The sequence below is a fragment of the Prenolepis imparis genome, unplaced genomic scaffold (assembly GCF_030444845.1).
Source record: "Prenolepis imparis isolate NDT839.2.m4 unplaced genomic scaffold, iyPreImpa1.0 SCAF_9, whole genome shotgun sequence".
NCBI classification, from domain to species: Eukaryota; Metazoa; Arthropoda; class Insecta; order Hymenoptera; family Formicidae; genus Prenolepis; species Prenolepis imparis.
In genome coordinates this window covers 5,974,752-5,988,870 of record NW_028141167.1, presented here as the reverse complement: position 1 = coordinate 5,988,870, position 14,119 = coordinate 5,974,752, and the positions used below count along the sequence as shown (strand labels likewise).

Genomic DNA, 14,119 nt, shown 5'->3' with positions numbered 1-14,119 from the left:
TTGTTCGCGTTCTCAACTACTAACTTCTCAACAATCACTAGATATCCTATTTGATGAACTGATTTTCAAATGGAAAATCCGAGTAACTGAAAATTTTCATAGAATTATAATAGGTATATACTTTTTTTAGCTTTAGTAAAAAAATTAAGTAGAATTTATTATAAGATAAATATTTAAAATACATTATAATAAGATGAAATAAGATATCAAATAATATTTTTTTCAATATTCAATTTTTCATTAAAAAAGATAATAATTATAGATCTCGCTAAGAAACTTGTGTATAAATTGTTCGATGCGGTGACAGCAACGTTCGGAGTAACGTTCGTGCCAATATGAGCTAGTGTTCTTCCGTGCCGGATAGCACGAATTAACATCCGCATTTGCATCCAACCGGTTGCGCAGTCTGCAGTGACATAAACGCGGCACGAAACGGCTTCCTCGCTAAATTCCGATTGCGAATGTATCTTAAACGGAGTATACAATGACGTGTCTGTTTGGTGGATCATTCTACATACAATTTTGCAAAGATAAAAAACTAACCGAAATCAAACGGTGGACTAGAAGTCCATTGAAACCCGATTGAAACACGAGCTAATCAGATTTCAGATAAATTCGATGTATCGTCATTTTTATCGTCATACAAATAAAATATAAAAAAATGTATAACGCAGATGAAATAATTTTATTTTGTCTAAAGTTCGTCATTGTAAACTTTTAACATTGAATTTGTACGATTATACAAGAGCTACTAATTCACGCTGTGGTATTATAAAAATGTTTTAATATGAATAATTAAAGAGACTTAAAATATATATCTTTAATCAAGATAGATATCTTTGCCCTCTTTTTCTCTCAATTGTCGAATAAATTGCAATATTATTTATATATACATCAATGAGATACTGTTATATACTTGGCCTATTATAATTTATCACTTGGGAATACATGTATGTAATATAGTTATGTCGCTGTGTAACGTGTACTGTTCACGTTCTAGACAAACCCTGTCGTGTCTAATTTATTGCCTCATTCTACTGCCATATCGTGCTAGTCGCAGTCTGAGGCTGGCTTTGCCATGTAAAACGGTATTAAGGCAATTACCATCCTACTGTGCGTAATCTTTCAGTAAACATAAACCCAGCCCCGGATTGTCAGGAAGTTTCAAAGCAATGTATACTTAGCAGGATTAGTGGAAGATTAATTAATACACTTAGAAGACGGTGCTTTCGCTATTATACACTTCAACTTGCTAGGCCCACACGCACATTTTCTCTCACAAAATCTGACGGCGAATTGGCGAAACAAAAATATATCTTGAAGCACACTAAAACATTTTCATCTCAAAGTCATACATATATTCAAATTAAACACTATAGTTTCTACTTGTATAAAGTTACACAGTAGTATCATAGATTAATATTAAAATAAAAATCTAGTTTTATTAAAAATCACAAGTTTGTCGATCAATCAATAAAAATTAATTAAATTCGGCGAATTTTTTTATTCGAATAATTTAATTCATTCAATATAAGTTGCTTAATAATTAACGCGATCAATGAACGAGCGATGCTCTGTATTAATGAATAATGTTATGTGATATCTTTATTTTTCAGGAGATGGAGGTAGAAGGGACAGAGAAAGTTGATGAAAGAGAGAAAGATCTGGAAAGAAAATTATCATGATCTTATTTTCTCAAGTTATCTCTGGCACGATGGGGGGCAGCAGACAAACAACTGCGCCATCGATCAATGATTGAGTGCTCCGGAGAAAAATAGTATTCAAGGTATCCATTCAATACGCTTTGACTTGTACATCAACAATGCATAAAGTGCTAAGAAAAGCAATGGACTTTAATACACGCATTGAAATCTTCCAACGGACGACTGAGCACATAGAAGATTTAACGGGTACTGAAGGAGATAAAAATCATACGCACAACAGCACCGGTGAGTAGAACACTGAATAGTAAAATATTGACAATGAACGATACTCTGATATTGCAAATATGTTCACGTTTATTCTTTCTTCTCCCCTCTTCCCTCTCTCTCGATTACCTTTCGTTCTCCCGATATTACTTCGGCACTCAATCCTTAGTGATTGATTTTTGTATTCCTATAATACGTGCGTATGTGTTACTGTTTCCCTCTCTTCTGCCAACACGCGTTGCGTGAATAACAAGCACACAGTGCTGATTTAAGCTTTTGTGTATCAAAATAAACATTTCGGAGGCCCCGCGCGTATCAACATTAGAGAATATTGACGCTCCTGTTTACATTTGGTTATTGTGCGCGCGAATATATCGATCAATAGACAAATCTGAATTTGTTTGCATTTTGCTAAATCAAATATCAAAATTTTTCGCGATTATCCAAGATGACTGAAAAATTGGTTATATCATGATAATTTCATCGTGTATGATTGATTACATCTTGGACATTTCTAGAGATGACAGGTCAGACGAAAAGATTTCTTGTGATAGTGCATTATGTCAATGTCGCATTGCAAAGAGTGGTAAAGGTTATTGAACTAACATAAGATATTACGAATACTCTAGTAAGTTTTCAAGTGTCATCGACAGATGGAATTGAATTAAAAAACTTTGCACACCGTCTATCCATTATTTAATTTAATTAGTTGAATTCTTTCTTGCACAAATATTATATTTACATTTATATTCGCAACACGCGCGCACGCATTTCCAAAAATATTTATTATACATTTATATTGATGCGTTACATGTGGGTATGAATAAAATAATCGTTGCAATGAATATCACATTTTATGAAAACGGTTCGGTAAACACGGTGCTTTGCATTGCAGTGCTTGAAAAGTTTCACTCTCGAGGATAAAACTCATGCACATCACTCGAAAGCAACTTTTCAAATAATGGCACAGTGAATCTAGTACATAGTGAAAAAACTTATTTTTATATAGAGTTGATAAAAATTCACATTTTATCGCGAATGTGCAATGTGCATTTTGCCTTTGACGAACACGTTTCGCGCAACACGCTGCCTCTCGCCATGAGATTCTCCGAGAGAGAGTACGAATTTTCAAGTTCAGCGAGCACGAGGGATTCGCATACCTATATGTATGTGTGTGCATGTCCCTTCTCTTTTTTTTTTCTTTTCATCAAGCGTGTCGAATTGCCGCGATTTCTCGATCGAACCAGAGAACGACGGCTTCTTCCGGTTATTCGCGCAATTATTCAGACAGATCCCCCGAACGAACCAAGCCCGGAAGAAGAAAAAGCCGGCACATGTTCCGATCCTGTGCGTTTTCTCATCCTTTTGCGCGCTCTCTCGCCAGCTGGCTTTACCGCGTCTCATTCTCCGTTCCGCCTTCGCGCGGGAACACAAAACAGAGGGTACACGCTCGTAAAATATTATGTAGGATAAGGAGGTCCCTGGCGCGGGGCCACAATCGATGACGATGCCGGGAGTCTGGAAAGTTTATCCGGCCAAAGAGCTTAGCGTGGTTGCGGCGCGCGCGTTGTACTCTCGACCCAGGAACTTCCTCCTTTATAAATAAACTTCGTCAGGACCATCCTGTCCCACCCCTTATCCCTGTGTGTGTCCGGCTTAAGCGTCTAATCCGGGCACACACGTCCCCGCCGCGAACACGCCGAGCGCATGTAGTAAACTTACACACCATCGTCTCCCTCTCTTTCTCACCCCAGAATCATTTTTGGTTCTCTATATTCAAGACGCGCCTCCTCAACCTCGCGGCTTTTCTATTCCGCGATTCTCCCCAAACTACGGGATATATAGGTTCTTCCGTGGAAAGATTCGCTCCTGCGATCTACTTCGAAGCGGATTATCGACCATGAGAATCCTCGAGAAAAAAAATCACAGGATGCAATGGTCGAGATTTTACGCGGATTTTTGGGGGAGAATGCAATATGATTTTCATTTATTACTCGCCACCTGTAAAACATATCGCGTGCCTAATTTTCTTAACATTGATTTACATGACGATAAAACAAATTAAAGATTGCTCGTCACATACATATATCTCTTTACGGATAAAATATCTGATTTTTGGGATTACAAGTGGAGAAAAGATTTTTCTTTTCTTGTTTTCATTTTTTACAAATTTTTAACACGTAACATCTGGAACGACCACGATACTACGACGAAGGTAGCGATATGAGAAAAGGATGAAAGATTATGCTATACACGTGATGCGCTGGCACATTTTTGATGCCGCAGAGGCAAAGCTTGGATCCTCCGTTATCACAAAGTTACGGGGTTGCACAGTAAACGTCTCGTCGCGTAAGCGCAATGTTATATCCCTGTGTCAACGTGTCGTGTCGCGTTCCAATTTATAGCGTTCGCATTATACATTATCCGCAAGGAGACGCGTGAGTAAGAAAGAAGCGAAACGCGCTTACAGAACATCGCACTCGGATACGTTACTACTATTCAACGAAGAATATTAATAATTGTTCGAAATATCTTCGGCGCGGATAAGAATATTTTATTAGTGGATTATATGTTAAATTTATACAGGATATTTTGAACAATTTTCCTGCAGGCAATCGAGCACAGAGTAGTAAATATAAAATTAGAAGGAATGCTAAATAATTTTGCCGTATACGAAAATCATTTTAATCTTGCATCGCGAACTCGCGCAACCAATAAAATCTCGGACGTAAAGAGAATCGAGATTTAATTTTTTAAAGCAAGTTTTTATTCTCTCTTATCTATATACGGGGATGCATATAGTATTTTCCCTCGCGACTCTTCATCAATCTGCAACAGGTTATCCCCGCGCTCCGCGCTTCTGATACTGTTTTATGCACACAATGCGTGTAGCCTACGCCCGACAAATCCTCCAAGTCTTGTTACGCATCGTACACGGCTTACGAGGCAGGAAAGAGTGCGCATATCCGGCCCGAATATCCATCATCCCGTGGGCTAAAGCGATTTAATGCGGCTAAGTAATTTCCCCTTAACTTTATCGCGCAAAACTTTCGTTCTGGGAACTTGTTCTACTGCCGCAGATGTGTAAGCTCCTGAATTATCCTGTCGACGCATTAAGCAGTATCCTGTGGAAGTGCGAGGTGAACCAACAAAGTGCCGAGCTCAGCGAAATCTCAACGTTAAAAAAAGAGAATCTCGTCGCGGCACGACGCGGATTTAGATAGAACGAGTGAGGCGAAAGAAATTTATCGTATTCTCTGGAAAAAAAAATTCTTCTCGACAAATAACAAAAAATAAAAACGCATACTTACACGACAGCATAAAAATACAGCAAATTTCTATAGAGGAGATATAAATTCGTTAAGCGACGATGAAATAAATTTCCGAATAAATAAATAATGATATGCGTCGAAAAGGGAGAGAGAGGAGATAGATTTTTCTTCAAAATTAAATATCCGCGCGCGCGGTTAATGCAACGAAGAAACAAATGGGAAAATGAATGGGCACACATCCGATCATTCCCCGTGTTTCGATTATAAATCTCGGTGAAAACGCGCTCGGAGCTATCCCGCGGACGGATGACGGTGCACGTCGCGCACTTCGTCACGTCACGTCACGTCATGTCACGATAGTCCGCGTCCCGTAAGTCCGGCGTGTGGCGGTATTGTTTCGCACTTTGCGTCGACGCCAGATTATACCGGCAGGACTCTGTCATGTTCCGTACGGCCTGCACGTACGTACGTTGCCGCATATATACAGTCGGGTGCAACAACACACGTTGTGTGTTTCTCTGAATCGGAGCGGCGCAAATGCAATTTCAACGATTCAGACGAGCTACCCCGCGAAGTCACGTTGTGTGTAGCGGCAACGTCACAAAAATGTACACCGGGGCTCTTCAAATTCAACCTGTTTAATATGGCGTTTCCATTCCGCGCAGCTTCGCTATTTTAGACGCAAATTTACACGATTTACGATCACGCTTGAATGGATTATACAACAGTGAAAGAAGAGAGAAAGAGAATGTGTGTGATTGATGGATAGAATGTTTCCGCGATAAAAGTACACATACTGCGATTCTCTTCTCTATTTTCGTTAACTGTGAATGATCCGAAGAGAAATGTATACAATGGCCTTTTAATAACTCTGAATAATTAAACTATTAATTTTTCATTACACACTGTGTTATTATTATTGCGTAACAAACGTAATAAATGTCAAAATTTTAAAAACCCGTTTGCTTTTAAAATATCTCTTACGAATAATTTGCGCGTCCAAATAGAAATCCGACCATTCAATTTATCCGCTTCGAACGAACGAATCTGGTAGCGATAATAAAGAGATTAATCCTGTAAATTTACCTTTCACAGTATTCCCAGAATCGTTGTCCCGCTCGAAGGAGAGAATGTCGTGGTGGCGAGAAATTAATTTTCGATAACAACAATTTGGCCGAGCGAATGCGTTACGATAAATAATCGCGCCCACATGCTTGACATGTACATACATATATGCCAGAGCATCTGCCGTATATACACATACATACATTGTTCAATCAGCGGTCATTGTATGTCGTCTGGTGATATCGGCCATCAGCGACGTTGAACGCGAATTACATGTGGCAGACATGTAGAGAGTCGTATCGCATAAAACGACGTAAACTCTCTCAGTTATACGTAATCTACAAACATACGATGATCCAGACGATTCGCTTAACTCGCACATGTTTACCTCGCAGTCAATCAATAATTAGTTTTAACGGTGAATAAAAAACTCTGAAATTGTACGTACATTCTGTCAAAATAGAGGACGAATTAAGATTCAAACTATATATACATATATGAACACAGTGCGTTAATTAATTTATAATTAATGCAAGAGAGATCGCACGCGGTAGATGATGAATGATAATCAGCACGTGAGCGATATGTATCTCAAGCTATTAAATGCAATCGTTTACCGGTTTATTTCGCGCAATTTTGCTCCTCTCTGTTGCGAGCTCCGAAAAATTTTGTCCCGCAGTCGCGAAAAAAATCATTCGACAGACCGAGAGAACGATTGCTATCGCGCTGCATCTCGACGATGCACAACATGCAGCGAAAACGCTTTTCCACCTGACGCGTCCAAGGCAGAGAAATTTATACAGCGCTATGCAGCATCATCGTGTTTACCTGCTGGCGGAATAGAGGTGCTCAAAAGTTTTAGCTTACTATACTCTCGCTTATGCTAGTCAAGTTCCCTTGGAATTAAATAAAACGAGACAGAACGATGGTAAATCGCGCGCGATATTATTATTATTATTACATTATTAGTATTTATTTATGTCGTAGATTCTCGTGCGGACGGCAAAAAGTAGATCGTCCCCCGGAAATTAGCAGCTCTGTGTGGAGCAATTACTTTGTTAAAATTTAAAGCAGTTTTCTTTCTTTAAAAAAAAAAAAAAAAAAAAAAAAAAAAAAAAAAAAAAAAAAAAAAAAAAGCATTATAATTAAAAATGTGAAATTTAAAATTGTGCGTGAAATCGTAATTGTAGAAGTATAATGATGAATTTGCGCAATATAAGAGACTGTTAAAACCTTACTAAGTAAGATCCAGATGGGAATTAAGCTTCGTCACGAAAATTCCGGCACGTTTATACCCGTATAAAGGACCGTCGTCGAGAGGGCAAAATTTTCGGATAGACGTTTGTAAACGGCTTTAAACGACGTAAAGGCGCGAACGCTGAGCTTCGCGCTTGATGAACGAGCTTAACTCATTTAACATCGCTTACTGCTGGACTGACGGTCAAACTGAGATACCGTGAGGCTTCCTGGGACACGTGCGAGAATACTATAAAGCTCCCATGCGGGTATATGTATGTATGTGCACGACCCATCCATTTCGCGACAGAGTACGCCAAATCCTGAATTCTGACCGTATATTTCAGCTGTACGAATCCTCTCTCTTTCTTAATCGCAATCCTTTTCAATTTTTTTCAAATAAAATCTGCTTACTTAAGAAACAAATGTATTTATAATTTTTATTCATAACTGCTTTACATTTTATATCGCGATTATTCGACAATTGAAAATAAAATTAATTCGGAATAATTAATTAAATAAAATTAAACATGTTAAAATAAAATTGAAATAAAATAATTAAATATAATTAAAATTGCGATTCAGAACGGATATAAATTCGGATGGTACTTAAAATATATCCGTACAAATGTATAAATATATATTCATCGCAGTGAATGAAATAGACGCGAAGTGACATTGTGCAATATTATATTCTGAAATCTCTAGGACTCTATCCTTCGCAAATTCAGGTCGCGACGTTTACGCTCGTGGCCGCCGTTATTTTCTAGTAGACGCTTTTCGAAACTTGGCATAAGGACACTTGGCCGGGCAAAATCGAATTTAGGTCGCGACAGTCGCACCGGCTGTCTGCTGAATTATGTTAAAATTCGAGCGATTTATGGTTCCCTTCAAGACAATAGCCGCGAGTCGTCGCGGCCGCGAATGATAACAAATAGCCAGATTTCGACGGGATGATTTTCCCTTGGCCAATGTAATATCGCTCGTTTATCATGCCAGTATTAAGGCCAACGTCGGCGGCGAGCCGGGTATACGCAAGGCGGGGTCGGTGACAGACGCGAAATATATCGCGCGCTTGTACATTCTTATCCCAGTCTCCGCTTTTTGGACAATGGCTAGCTGCCGCTCGCAATGCTTCATGTACAACATATATGCTTCCATCTCTCGCGCGTTCCGAATGAAAATCTAAAATACATACCCTCCGCATTTCCATTCTGATCTCTAAGCCAGGCTCTAACTCTTTATACGCGCGCCTTCGCACTCCCTCGTAATTCAACGCGCTCGCTTTATAATTATCCCGAGGATGCATCATTATTCCCCGTGAGACGTTCTCGACTATGCGACCCGAGAGTTTTCATCGACGACGAGAGAGAAGGGCAAAGCAGGGCATACTGTAACGCGAGGGAGGAAGGAGATGATCTTCTGCGATCTTATGCGCGCGAGAGATTATTGGTTTACGACGGGATTAATCGCTCCTCGGCCGAGTCACGTATAATTAAATTAAACTTCTCAAGAATTTCACTTAGCGCCGGCAGACGGGACGCCGATGTGTTACCGATCCCGGCAATGAGCGCCCGTCGAACTTGGCGCGTACATCAGGTGAACCACGTGTCCGGACATATATAAAATCCTCTCGCCTCTCTCCTCCTTTTCGCCCTATACCTGCCACCGCCGGTATAGTTCCCGGGCGGGAATATTAATGGACTGGAGATGAAATACCGTGGATGTCAGCCGTCCACTGTGCGCGCGCACGGTAATAAAGAGCAAATACGGACGATCGTTAAATTGCAATCATCGATTGGAATCTGTCTTGTCGAAAGTCGAATCTCTCGCGGCGATTAATTTTTTCAGCTTTTTTTTCCTCGACGTGCGTTTTCATTGCGTTTTCTCCGTGGCGCAGCATCCGCGGGGCTATAAAATTTTGTATAACAATCCGCTATACACGGCTGTATAAAAGCGACGAATACCGTCGTTGGTCGTTTCAACAGCGAAACGATATATTTCGGAGAAATATATCGGAACGATGAGCGGCACCCAGCGGACACGTTATAATTGGCGAATTCTTCATAATGGCATCGTTACAGCGGCGAATTAGCGCGCACAAAAGTATCAAAATGTGAAATATCGAAAATTGCGCGCGGCCCGCTAATTCCGCGAACTAATGAAAACGTATTTTCGCACATTTATTATTGCGTGCATTATCGCCAGGTGATCAAATAACTGGAACAGACAGATTTTTCTCGACGTTAATCCGTTACTTTGATGGCAAAATTTATGCTTTAATTGCGTCGTCAAGTGTCTTCATTTCGCCGAAAACACCACGCATCGGCCAGTTTCATATTTATAAAAATCGATCTTTTTGCTTTATTATTGCCTTTACGAGAAAGCCGCCTCTTTAGCTTTGTATTAGTTCTCGGATAAGTGGAACGGTAATCAGTTAAACTCGTCTTAACTTTCGAGCAATTTGTTCGTTATGTTCGTGGATCAAGGTGGAAGGATGTCGAATCGACTCTGGACGTATAATTTAACTTTGGCACTGGACGGGCTTCCGCGATATGCACGGATTCTGGAGCATATGCAGATAATCTGTGGCGGGTTTGGAGAATTGCTACTTGCTTGTTGAAAATGCTCAAGTTCTGTTTCAAAGAGATATTATTCGTAGACGATTAAGATGTAGGTAATTTTTATTTATATGTAGGTACTGAAAAATTAAATAAAAATGTGTGATTTAATATAAATGTATTCAGAATTTTAATATTTTAATATTTGATTTCTTGCCCCACATTTTTGCTTTACATAACGAAAGATTTATTCCGCTTATATTCCCGAAGCGACGAAGCTTTTGCCAAGATTTTCCATAAAGGAAAATCTCTCTTTAAAATTTCGTTGTTTCGCTTGTATCGCCTGTATCTTGCTCTTTCTTTCTAACTACACTCCGGAATCACAAACTTGTGAGATAACAACATTCGTAACAGCGAACTAGATCGGCACGTTCTCGAGACTTTGCAAAAACTTTGCACAAGTTTCAGACGCTGCGCTTGTTTTTTTAAAGATGCCCTTACAAGATCTTGCTTTTTACATGTATAATTCAAACGAGACACTTTCCGATATTATTTATAACGGAAATGAAAAGAAGAGTATGTAAATTAATGCTTTGAAAAAAAATTAATTCAATTTCTCGGAACAAAAAAATAAAATTCTCTTTAGATAGCTTTCACGAAGATAATCTCGTAAAGTATGTAGCCGCGTTGGAGTACGTCAAAATGCGCTATATCAACTTTCTCACTGGGCTAAGTGTAGAAATGCGCGAGCTCCGAACGGATTAAAACCCTCTACCTTGAAAGACTATAGTCCTCTTTCCGCGAGTACCTATGTGCGTCGACAAAAGAACAGCCGCGAGACTTACGGAGAATGGACATGAAATAACTCTTGTAGAGAATTCTTTGAAGGAATCCCGATCCCTGACGCGCAAATTCATCTCGTTTGAAATCTGCCGTAATACGTATACGAACGGTTGTATTCTTGTAATTACTGCGACTCGTCCGTTTTTTAACGAGGAAAATTGCGCTAAATTTATATACAAAGTACTTTTTATACGTCGAAAGAAAGAAAGATAGCAAGATTGTATAATAACAGTATTTTTTCCATTTATAATATCAAAGACTTTATTTAAAAGACAATTTCGAAATACATCGGTTTATCGCACAGTTGAGTAGCCGACAATCAAATTGCTCTTGTCAAAATTAACCTATTTCTTAATTAAATGAAATATTATTGGAATCGAGCTTCTATGTGTCGATCGTATATTTTTTACATTTATTAAATTGTAGGAAGAGAGATATAATAATCTACGTCTCATCGTTTGTGCTGCTGCTATCAGTCAATTATTATTTCACTCGTTTGCGGTTTTCATATATATATATATCGCGAAGCTTCTATTATTGTTAACCCGGAAATGGATGCGCTTACCAACGTATCTATGTATAACTGTCATCTCGACGTCCCTCTTCAATTTGTCAAATACCAGCTGTTGCATTGGTTGCCACTGGCAGCCGCATTGTGGTTACCCGTGCTTTAACCTGCGACACCTTTGTTCGATATATCGAATGTACATCAAGTTGCAACGAGACACGTGGGAATTATATAGAAACGCGTTCGCGCGTTTTAGGGAATTGTATATCGCGAGCATTAAGTAAATATCGAACGTTACGTTAAGTTTCGACTCGCTATGTCCCGACACTTTATTCGCCACTATATGCCTCTGTATAAAATGTTTGCGCAGATACCATTTTAATTAGCGCTATATACCGTGGAACGCGCGTGTTGCAAACTTTCCTTGAATTATGCACCAAGTTTCGTAATGGGATATCGGCGGGGCACGTCGTTAACCTAAAGAAGATACCGTTATTTCGAAAATAGAGAGAATCTCGCGCGCGCGAAACAACACACAGTTGGGAGTTATTAAAAAAACGACCGCGCTGCGAAATTTTATCTGAAATATATTATATATCGCGATGCGCATCGAAGCGCAAATGGAGAAAATTATACGTAAAACGCTTTTACCTTAATCCCTCGTGTTATCTCTCGTTGAAAAATCGCTGACAAGTAGGTCATTTTATCTAGCACGACTTTAATGCACGTTCTCAGATGACTGGATATAGAGCCGGGTTGGGGCCTGGTATACATAATGGACGCGGCGTCGCTGATGTAACGCGTGTTTGTAACGGGATCCTAACAATAAGTTACGTCAGGCGCCGGTGAAATAACGGCGATCGCCGACCGGCGATTATCATCGAGGAGAGCAGCCGGCCCATCCTTTAGAGCCGATGATTAAAGAAAACCTCATTCGCGCCGGCGCTTGTATGTTATTGCCGATCCTATCCCCGGCGAGCCGTTCGCCGGCGAGATAAGCTAATTTTAATTATCTCGCAGTGGGAGCGTGCTATTCGCGAACGGACACGTCCGCTCTAGATAAGGCCGAATAAATGGGATTCGAGCGTCTACAGTTATAACTATGTGAGAATAGTCGTCGGTGGTTCTCTCTCTCTCTCTCTCTCTCGCCAGGCCGACACCCAACCGAGTTTATTGAAATTCTATGCGCCGCAGGATAAAACGTACTGACTTCTACTAATCGCCGCCATTAGTCCGACGCTACAACTTCTCGACGGACCATTACCCCGTACTTTACACAGGCTGGTCGCCGCAGCAGCTCCGTTTGGCCGCCGCCTGACTATAGCGCGACGTTTACTACTGTCAGACTTTGTTCCCGGCGGATCGCGGAAATTTCCCGTCGCCCGTCGATATCTATTATCGATTACACTTAATACCCGCACCCGCCTAGTTGCAGTCGCTTACCTACTCTCGCTTTTAAGCGTCGGTGTAAGCAGCGAGTCGGAAGGGAAATTCTCGCGCTCATTTCCCGTAAAAGCTTTTACCTTCCGCAGCAGTAACTCGCCGCTATTTTATATCGTTTATGATCGATACGGTTTTTCATGATCTTTAAGGAAGCTAATTCAATGTCGCTTACTCTCTCTCTCTCTCTCTCTTTCACGTATATTAACTGGTGTTTAGAATTACTTTGTTCGATTTTTCAAGCAAAATGCAAATATCAAGATTCCTTCTTTTACTACTTTGTTCTTTGAGAGTTTTTAATTTTCTCTCCTGCAGTATAAATGTTATTTCAGACACAATTATTTTGCATAATTATGTTAAAAGATCGCGCACTCTCGCACACTTACAGATCAAACGGAATAAGTTTCTTCAACAGCTTCCAGAGCAGTTTCTAATTGGCTAGCTATAAGAGTGTCGTCGTCGCGTAAAAAATGCAGCACGATATTTTAATAAAATCGATATAAAATATGATAGAGTGCGAAATCGCGAGAACTGTGAGAGAACCGATGATTCGACGCGAGAGAAAATTTTTCTCGATGCATTTCGCGACAGGATCGCGCTCGCGAAGGACTACGGCTGTGCTTTAGCCGGGAAAAAGGAAGCGATAAACGAAACGATTTATGAAAACGCTCCCGCCCCGTCAAACTTTCCGGCCTCGCAACTTCTTCCCACCGTGTACCTTACCGCTTAATGAATATAAATTGTGAACGCCGGGCTACGAGGTACCTCTGATTAGTTACGCAGGTATGCACCTGCAACGAGATGAGCAAACATCCTTCGCCGTTGCAAACTTTATTCTCCCTTTTTCCTGTTCGCGTCGGATTTAAATCCCGACAATGAATACCGTGTAACTTTCGCCGAGATGCGCAAACACTCGAAGAAAAACTAACGGTAATATTGTAACAATAATAACCAAGTATAACATGTACTCGGATATACACATATACGCGATAAAATGATTAAGGACAATTTCATTATGTCGCGAATAATGAAGAATATTATTAATTAAATTTCATCGAAAAATCTTTTCTATTGTTCTCGTCACCGACAGCCACAATGTCATGTACCGACTCTTAATTAAGCGGAGGAACAAAAAGGACTTTGCGGAAGCGAGCAATAGAAGGGGGATATAACGATCGAAGGAAAAGCAGCGACGTTCGCGCGAATCCACGGCATTCGTGAAGCATCACGAAGATACGCAAACCGTCCGGTATGGCACGACATTAA

The 14,119-nt window shown here is 40.1% G+C and overlaps 1 protein-coding gene and 2 long non-coding RNA genes across 3 annotated transcripts in view; 2 read left to right on the top strand and 1 right to left on the bottom strand.

The window, feature by feature from the left end:
• LOC145940326 (uncharacterized) overlaps positions 1–1,666 on the top strand; it is a 40,023-nt gene extending 38,357 nt beyond the window's left edge. Inside the window, exon 3 of the long non-coding RNA XR_014425996.1 lies at positions 1,617–1,666. This is a non-coding gene — a long non-coding RNA (uncharacterized LOC145940326). The remainder of the gene's footprint in view (positions 1–1,616) is intronic.
• The window catches only part of LOC145940323 (uncharacterized), a 211,373-nt gene that overhangs the window by 63,788 nt on the left and 133,466 nt on the right, over positions 1–14,119 (bottom strand). The window lies entirely within an intron of this gene.
• The window catches only part of LOC145940315 (opioid-binding protein/cell adhesion molecule homolog), a 240,318-nt gene continuing 228,132 nt past the window's right edge, over positions 1,934–14,119 (top strand). Inside the window, exon 1 of the mRNA XM_083045266.1 lies at positions 1,934–1,949. The gene's annotated coding sequence lies outside the window, so the exon portion shown is untranslated. The remainder of the gene's footprint in view (positions 1,950–14,119) is intronic.